Source organism: Chrysochloris asiatica, unplaced genomic scaffold (genome assembly GCF_000296735.1).
Source record: "Chrysochloris asiatica unplaced genomic scaffold, ChrAsi1.0 scaffold00047, whole genome shotgun sequence".
Classification (NCBI taxonomy): Eukaryota; Metazoa; Chordata; class Mammalia; order Afrosoricida; family Chrysochloridae; genus Chrysochloris; species Chrysochloris asiatica.
Genome location: NW_006408565.1, coordinates 1,592,135 through 1,600,553, shown reverse-complemented (window position 1 = coordinate 1,600,553; position 8,419 = coordinate 1,592,135). Strand labels below are relative to the sequence as shown.

The window sequence follows — 8,419 nt, the reverse complement described above, 5'->3', positions numbered from 1 at the left end:
ACAAACTCCCCAGCTGTAAGTCTTCCAACCTTCTAAATATTCCTTTATATGTGGTTCAGAGTACTGGGACCATTCCCTGAGCCTTCTTGGTCCTGTAGTCTGTGTTGTTCTCGGCAGAGCTCATCACTACACTTCCACGCAATTCGCCATCTTTTTCCGGAAGCCCCTTTCATCTTCTTTTGATGCTTTCTGCATCAATCAATATTTTGCCCACTGTTGTCACTTTTAAGAGCCATTGAATCAGTTTTGACTCATGACTGTCAAGTTGGTTTTGACTCATAGTGAGTCTGTATAAGGTTTCCAAGGAGGGGCTGGTGAGTGTGAACCACTGATTCTGTGGTTCAAACCAATCTTGCAATCTAGCACTTATCCCACAGCACTGTACAAGGACTCAATATTGCAAGTAGAAGCTTGAATTTTTTCTTCAGTTCTTTCAGCTTGAGAATTGCTGAGCATGTTCTTCCCTTTTGGTTTTCTAACTCAAGGTCTTAGCACATTTCATTATAATATTTGACTTTGTCTTGTCAAACTGCCCTTTGAAAATTTCTGTTCAGCTCTTTTACCTCCCCATTTCCTCCATTTGCTTTAGCATCTCTATGTTGGAGAGCAAATTTCAGAGTCTCTTCTGACATCCATTTTGGTCTTTTCTTTCTTGTTTTTTTAACAACCTTTTGCTTTTTCCTGTTTGATGTTCTTGATGTCATCCCACAACTCTTCTGGTCTTCAGTCATTGGTGTTTAATGCATCAAAACTATTCTTGAGATAGTTTCTAAATTCAGGTGAGATATGTTCAAGGTTATATTTTGGCTCCCACTCACTTGTTTTAATGCTCTTCAGTTTAGCCTGAGTTTTCTTATGAGAAACTGATGATTTGTTCTACTGTGTGCCACTGGCCTTGTTTTAGCTGATAATATTGAGTTTTTCTACCATTTCTTCCCACAGATGTAGTTAATTTGATTTCTGTGTATTACATCTAGGGAAGTCCATATGTATACTCATTTTTTTATGTTGTTTGTAAAGATATTCGCAATGACTAAACCATTGTTCTTGCAAATTTCTACATGGGATCTCCAGCATCATTTCTATTACCAAGGCCCTATTTTCCAACTACGGATCCTTCCTTTTGTTTCAAACTTTGCATTCCAATCGCCAGTAATTATCAGTACATCTTGACTTCATGTTTAATCAATTTCAGACTGAAGATGTTGGTTGTTGTTGTTGGTAAGGACCGTCAAGTCAATTCTGACCTATAGTAACCCTGTATAGGGTTTCCAAGGAGCAGCTGGTGAGCTTGAAGCACTGACCTTGCAGTTCAAATGACTTTGCAGTCTGACACATTAACCCACAGGGCCACAAGTTGTTCAATTTCATCATCACTGACTTTAGTGATTGGTGCGTAAATTTGAATAATAGTGGCATTAACTGGTATAGGTGTAGGGAAGTCCTATCACAGATAGCATTGTAATTCAAGACAGATTCTAGTGTTCTTTTTGATGCTGAGTACGATGCCATTCATCTTCAATTTGTCCTTCCCAGCATAGTAAGCCATGTGACTGTCAGATTAAAAATGGCCAAAACCAGTTCATTTTAATGCATTGATATCGATCTTTATGCATTTCATTTCACCTTTGACAATTTCCAATTTTCCTAGATTCATACTTTGTATATTCCATATTCCAATTATTATTATTGACATAAGTTCATCTTTGTTGTTACTACCATTGAGTTAGTTCTGACCCTGTATAGGATTTCTGAGGTGCAGCTGGTGAATTTGAACCACCAACCTTGCAGTTCAAACAGACCTTGAGGTCCAGTGGTTAACCTAGAGCACCATACCAGTTCATTTTGAGACTGAAGTTCATCCTTATACTTACATCCTTACACTTAATGTACTTACTTACATTAAGTACATCCTTAATGGAGGTAGGGGAGATTGAGACAGGCCCAGGGGCTTTGAGTCCTGGGGAAAGGCCCAGTTATAGCAAACAGACACAGAAATCAGGGTGTGAGCAGGCAGCAGATTTGGTCTTGAACTTGGGGGTGGGAGAGTGAGGCTGCTTTGAGCTCCCGAACAGGGAGCAGCAGGAAAAGCCATATTTGAGGGGGGGCCTGAGGGCCCAGAGGTGAGAAGAGAAGCAGGGCCCCACTCCTCAGTGCTGAGGAAAAGGTACTTGGCTCAGCCTTCTCTGACCTTGCACCCCATCCCTGGAAGAGGTGGGGGTCCTCAGCCCCTGACCCCTTTCAAGGGCCTCATATTCACTCCTGGTTGAACTTCTGGAAGAAGATTTTGCTGCTCATAATGGCACAGGAGGGAGCAGCTTGATGATTCTTGGGAGGAAGCTGGCAAAGAGTCCCCTGGCCATACTCCACTAGGATCCTCCTCAGCAGCTAACAGGTGGAGTCAACATGTGGCAGTCTCACTCTCACAGCCTCCAACACTCCCAGCACAACCTGATGCTGAGTCTTCACCATGTCAAAGGGCAGAGTCAGGATGGGTGTCACCGTGCCTGAGATGCCGCCAGCGACAAAGTTGATGCCCATGGATGTCTGGTCCTTTGGTCTGGGCCCACTTAGCCAGCTCTTCACTAGCTCATAGTGGAACCAATAGAGGGCCGAGAAGGAAACATCCTGAAAGACCCAGCCACAAGGAGCGCCAGCCACCCTGAGCCACTTGAGCATAGAGATGCCCAGCTCTCGTAGGGCACATGCTAAGCCTGCAACTTTGTTTGTACCAGCTCCAGGCTGACCATAGTCGCAGTCCCCAAATGGGTCAGTGGGCCAGCCACCACAGGGGCATAGAGGTCAGAGGTCAAGTCTCGACCACACAGGAAAGTCTGGAGTTGGCCATAGATGGTGAAGTAGATGGCAGTGGCTGGTCATCACCAGGGTGGCTGGGAGGCCACTCCACAGGGTTCTGGTGCCATGATGCCACACAATCTTCACAAAGGCATCCATGGTCCCAGTGAAGCAGGTGGGATCGTGAAACCAGGTGGCACAGTGGGAACTGTTTGGGCACAGGTACAGGGGCTCCAGGACCCCATTGCAGTACAGGAGACACTGCCCTGTGAGCTGGAAAGAGGAGGGCAATTCTAGCATCTAGAGGGAGGCACCATTGGCAGGCCACCAAGGGGCACTGGGACCATGTTCAGGGGGATTATAAAGAGGGAGGTGACCACTGCACCAGGACTTGAAGTCACCATCTTCTAGAGAGGCCTTCACTGAATGGCCAGGTTCTGATTACTAATGATGTTTACAGCTGTTTCTCCTGAAAGCTCTACTCCATTTGTGTCATCATGGTCAACTCTACTTTGAGGAGGCAGTTCTTCCCCAGTTGTATTTTGAGTGCCTTCCAACCTGAGGGGCTCATTATCCGGCACTATATCTGATAATATTCTGGTGCTATTGAGTTAATGTGCCAGCCTGAAAAGCCATTTGAACTACAAGGTCTATGGTTCAAGCTCACAAGCTGCTCCTCGGAAACCCTACACAGGGTCGCTATGGGTTGGAATCAACTTGACGGCACTTAACAACAACAAAAACATTCCTAATATGGAGTCCTGGTGTGACACTGTAAAGTCGGTTTGAATTGCAAGGTTGGTGGTTCAAGCTCACCAGCCGCTCCTGGGAAACCATATCCAGGGTTGCTATGGGTCGGAAGGGACTCAAGGCACTTAACAACAAGAACAACAGCCTTCTAATACTTAGTGAGATCAGTGTGAATATAATTTTCAGGAAAAACTGGATTGAATGGAGCCATCAGGAGAGAGAAGGGTTTTGAACTCACCTTTTGAAATTTCTACCTCTCTTTCAAATGATGCTTCAAGCTGGGACACAGAAGGGAGTTCATCTTTCGCCGGGTGCTCCCTGAACTAATTCAATAACCATATGTAGCTGCTGAGAACTTAAAATGTGGCTACTACAACCCCAAAATGAACTTTTCTAGGACCAATGCCAGTTGTCGCCAAGTCAACTCCAACTCATGGAGGTGCCATGTGTGTGCAGAGTAGAACTGTGCTCCACAGGGTTTTCAGTGACTGTGTTTTCTGACATAGATCACCAGGCCTTTATTCCAAGGCACCGCTAATAAACAAAAGACACAATAGTATGTGTTAGTAAGTGTTATACACTCACTAAATAACCTATGAAAACCCAGGAAAAGGCTCATGAAGACACTGAAAATCAGGGTTGAAAATCAACCTATGGTCAGTCAGAATCATGAAGATTCATTACTGTTTGGAAAAATGATGGAGATACATTGAGAAGTGGAATTAGTGAACCACCTATAATTTTTTTTTTTACAGGACAATGTGTAAATATCTCATCTGTTATGGATTGAATTGCATCTCCTCACAAGATGTGTTAAAGTCTTAACCCCTGAAACCTGTGAATGTGAACTTGTATGGAAGGAACTTTGGTCTTTGAAATGTTACCAGTTAACATGAGTTCAGACAAGGGTATAAGGTAGGTCCCAATCCAATATGATTGGTGTCTTATGAAAAAGGAAAAACAGACAGAAATAGGACAGTTGTATGAAGTTACACCTTCAAAGAATGCTGGAACTCCCCGAAGCTAAGAGAGATACAAAAAGATCTTCCCCTAGAAACTTTGGAGAGAACATGGTTTGATCAGAACTGTGTAGCAGTACATCTGTTCTTATGAACCGTCTCTAGTTTGTGGTATTTTGTTATGGCAGCCCTAGAAAAAAAATACAGCATCCTTCCCATTTTCTGCCCCTGGTTTAGAAACATAGATATTTTGCACCAGAAAACTGGGAAGCCTGTTTTCCCAAAGCATAGGTACCTAACACATGAGAGACTCCCCTTAGTGGTCCCAGCTTCTGACAAGATCCCTTTCAGGGACAACCCTCCCCACCATTTTACGTACTGGTTCTGACGTGTGTGATTGCTTTGCTCATGTGATGACAATAATAACCACTTACACAGCACTGCACGGAGCCCTGGTGTGGTGCTGCAGGGTAATGCACTGGACCTCAGGGGCGGTTTGAATTGCATGCTTGACAGTTCAAATCCACCAGCTGCTCCTCAGAAACCCAAGACAAGGGTCCGTATGAGTTGGAACCGACTCAACAGCACTGAACAACAACACATAGCACTTGCTGACGGCCTGGAACTCAGTTTATTTCCTACCAGGTGGGAAATACTATTAAATCATGTTCATATTACAGCGGAGGAAGTTGTGCCACAGAGAGGTTACTGGACTCACCCAAGGCCGCAGAGAGTCAGGGTTTGAGCTCAGGCAGTGTGACTCCAGTGTGAATTAGCTCTGAGACATGGTAAGATCGCTCTCCCAGCCTCTCCCAGCCTGCTCCACTACCCCAAGTATGCTCAGGAAGCAGTGAGCCTGACTTAGAGACAGCTGACTAGACATGTCCTAAGGGCACGGCCTCTGAACCCTCCCTCTGCAGGACAACAGAACATTTGGGTTGGGAAGATCTTCCAATTTTCAGCTCCCGAGACCCTCAGAGGTTTCCTCCATGGGGATCTTCTCAGGCAGCACCTTCCAGTACTTACGCTTTATTTTTGCCTCTCCTTTGATCTCCCCTACTCTGGTAGTATAGTGGTTACGAATCGGGCTGCGAATCTTACGGTTAGCAGTTTGAAACTACCAGCTGTTCCGCGGGAGAAAGATGAGGTTTTCTGCTCCCGTAAAGATTTACAGCCTTGGAAACCCTGTACAGGGTCGCTATGAGTTGGAACTGACTCCACGGCACATAATAACAACAACAACAACTCTGGTAGCGTAGTGGTTACGAATCAGGCTGCTAATCTCACAGTCAGCAGTTCGAAACTACCAGCTGTTCCGCAGGAGAAAGATGAGGGTTTCTGTTCCTGTAAAGATTTACAGCCTCGGAAACCCTATGCAGGGTCTCTATGAGTCGAAACCGACTCCATGGCACATAACAACAACAACAACAACAACTCCTTCAATCTGAGTATGTGTGTGGGCTGGGGGTGGGGGCTCTAGTCTCAGGAATAAAACTTCTTCCTTCCTTATCACATGGTCTCCCAAATCTTTGGTCTCATGTCTGGACCTAACATCTTGTGTCTGACACTCCAAAGTGGGAAGCTTTACCCTCAGTTATCTGGCTACCGTGTCATCCTCTCTTGAGGCGCTCATCACAGGAATGCCCTAGCTAACTCAAGTCATTCATTCAGCAAACATTTATTCAGGGTGCCCACTCTATGGCGGGGTCTGGGTATGGCTCTGTAGAATAACCACTGGACTGCTAATTGAAAAGTTGGTGGTTCAAACCCACCAACCACTCCTCAGAGACCTTATACAGGGTTGCTATGAGTCAGGACTGACTCCATGGCACTTAACAAACAACTGTATGCCAGGCATGATTTGAGTTACTGGACTTAGAACTGTGAATAAGACAAAGTCTAATGGAGGAAGGCCTGAGGGCACAAGGGCATTTTGTGGAGGAAAAGACCTCCATGAATATTTCACAATAATGGTTAAATGTCCAGCAGCTATTCGAAAAGTTGGTGGTTTGAATCTACCAACTAGTCCACGGGAGACAGATGTGGCAGTGTACATCTGTAAAGATTACAGCTTGGAAACCCTATGGGGAAGTTCTAGTCTGTCCTGTTGTTATTGTTGTTAAGTGCTGTTGAGTTGTTTCTGACTCATAGCTACCCTGTACAGTGTTTCTAAGGAGAGGCTGGTGAGTTTGAACTGCCAACCTTGCCATTTAAACTGACCTTTCAGTCCAGTGTTTATCCTACAGCGCCACACCAGAACTCGACTTAGAATCTACTTGATGGCAATGAGTTTGGGGTCTGGATCTCACTGTGGTTCTAATTCCATGTATGTTACCTCATGTGTAGAAGAGACACTCAAAAGAGGTGTCTATGTTTTCTGAGGCAACGTGGTTGATGAGACAAGACCAGAATATGGAGTTAGGTCAGGTTCCTCCTCTGTACTTCACTTGCTGTACAATTGACTTCACCTCTCTGAGTCTCAGCAACTTCCTTTAGCTAACAATAGCTGCCACACAGGATTGGGGTGAGAATTAAGTGAGGGACCAAGGACCTAAATGTTGGGCATGGCACAAAAGAAGCACCCAGTCAGAACAGCTGTTAATTATGGTGTTTTCCTCATCTCTGGGATCTTTCTCTTGGACTAGGAGCCCTGTTGTATCAGCCTTTATATGCTATCATTCTTTGAGGCAGACAGACTTAGCAACTTGACGATGCTAACCTTTAGCTCTGCAGGAGAGGAAATCTGATTCTGTCAAGTTCAGGTATCCTGTCTGGGTGAACTTGGGACCCTGATGAATGAGCCATATGCCACATGGCTTCTTTATAAGTAGGGCTATTGCTTCATAGTGATTGAATTCTCATGTCAGCCAGCAGAATTGGGGCCACAAACTCTAATTGAGTGTATACTGTGAGCTTGGGTTTTACATGACACTTCATTTAATCCATTTAACATCGCCGTGCTGGATAGATGGTGTTATCCCCATGTTTACAGGTGGAACACAAAAACTGACACTTGGAGAGTTGGAAATCGTTATGAAAAATGTTTCTCTAGTGTCAGGAATCTGAAGAAAAGGAGGCCTAACCCAAGGCACACCACCAGTGAGGAGTCCTGTCTCAGTGAGTTAGTGCTGCTGTGAGCGGCATATCACTCTAGTGAGTAAAGTGTCAGTTCCCAAAAGATATGTCCATATCCTAATCCCTGGAAAAAAGGTCTTAAGATATAATCAAGTGAAAACAAAACAAACAACAACAAAATACCTGAGGAATTGGAAGCAAATGCTGTTGAATACTGATGCATGGAGGAGATTGAAATCATTGCAATGAAACAAAATATGATAGGATGAATGTAAACCCGATGCTCTCCCATGTAAACTATGAATCAATTCACAATAAAAACTTATTTTAAAAAAAAGATATGATTAAGTTAAAGACCTTGAGATTAGATCATTCTAGATTATTGGTGTTGGAAATTAGGAGCTAAATTCAATGACAAGTATCCTGGGGACAGAGACTGAAGTGATAGCGACCGTAGCCAAGAGGGATGGTTAATTTTATGTGTCAACTAAGCTGTGACTTTTTATGATTTGGCAGACATTGGACTGATTGCTCTTCCATAATGTAATATAATGTAATTATCCTCTGCTTTGTGATCTGATGTGAACAACCAATCAGTTGAAAAGCTAATCAGTTTTCTTGGGAGTGTGGCCTGCATCCAATATATATGGATTTTCTAGAAAAGTTTATTCTCTCTCCATATGCACCAGGCTCATCATCTTTTTTTTTTTTTTTTAATGTTTTATTGTGAATTATATGGTAGTTTACATGAGAGAACTTTAGTTTTACATTCATTCCATCGTATATCATCTCATTGCCATGGTTCCAATACCCTCCATGCATCATCAACCAACCAAAGG

General features: G+C 44.0%; 1 pseudogene; it reads right to left on the bottom strand.

Moving 5' to 3' along the window:
* Window positions 1–2,256: 2,256 nt before the first annotated feature.
* Window positions 2,257–8,419, bottom strand: part of LOC102819371 — a 32,115-nt pseudogene continuing 25,952 nt past the window's right edge.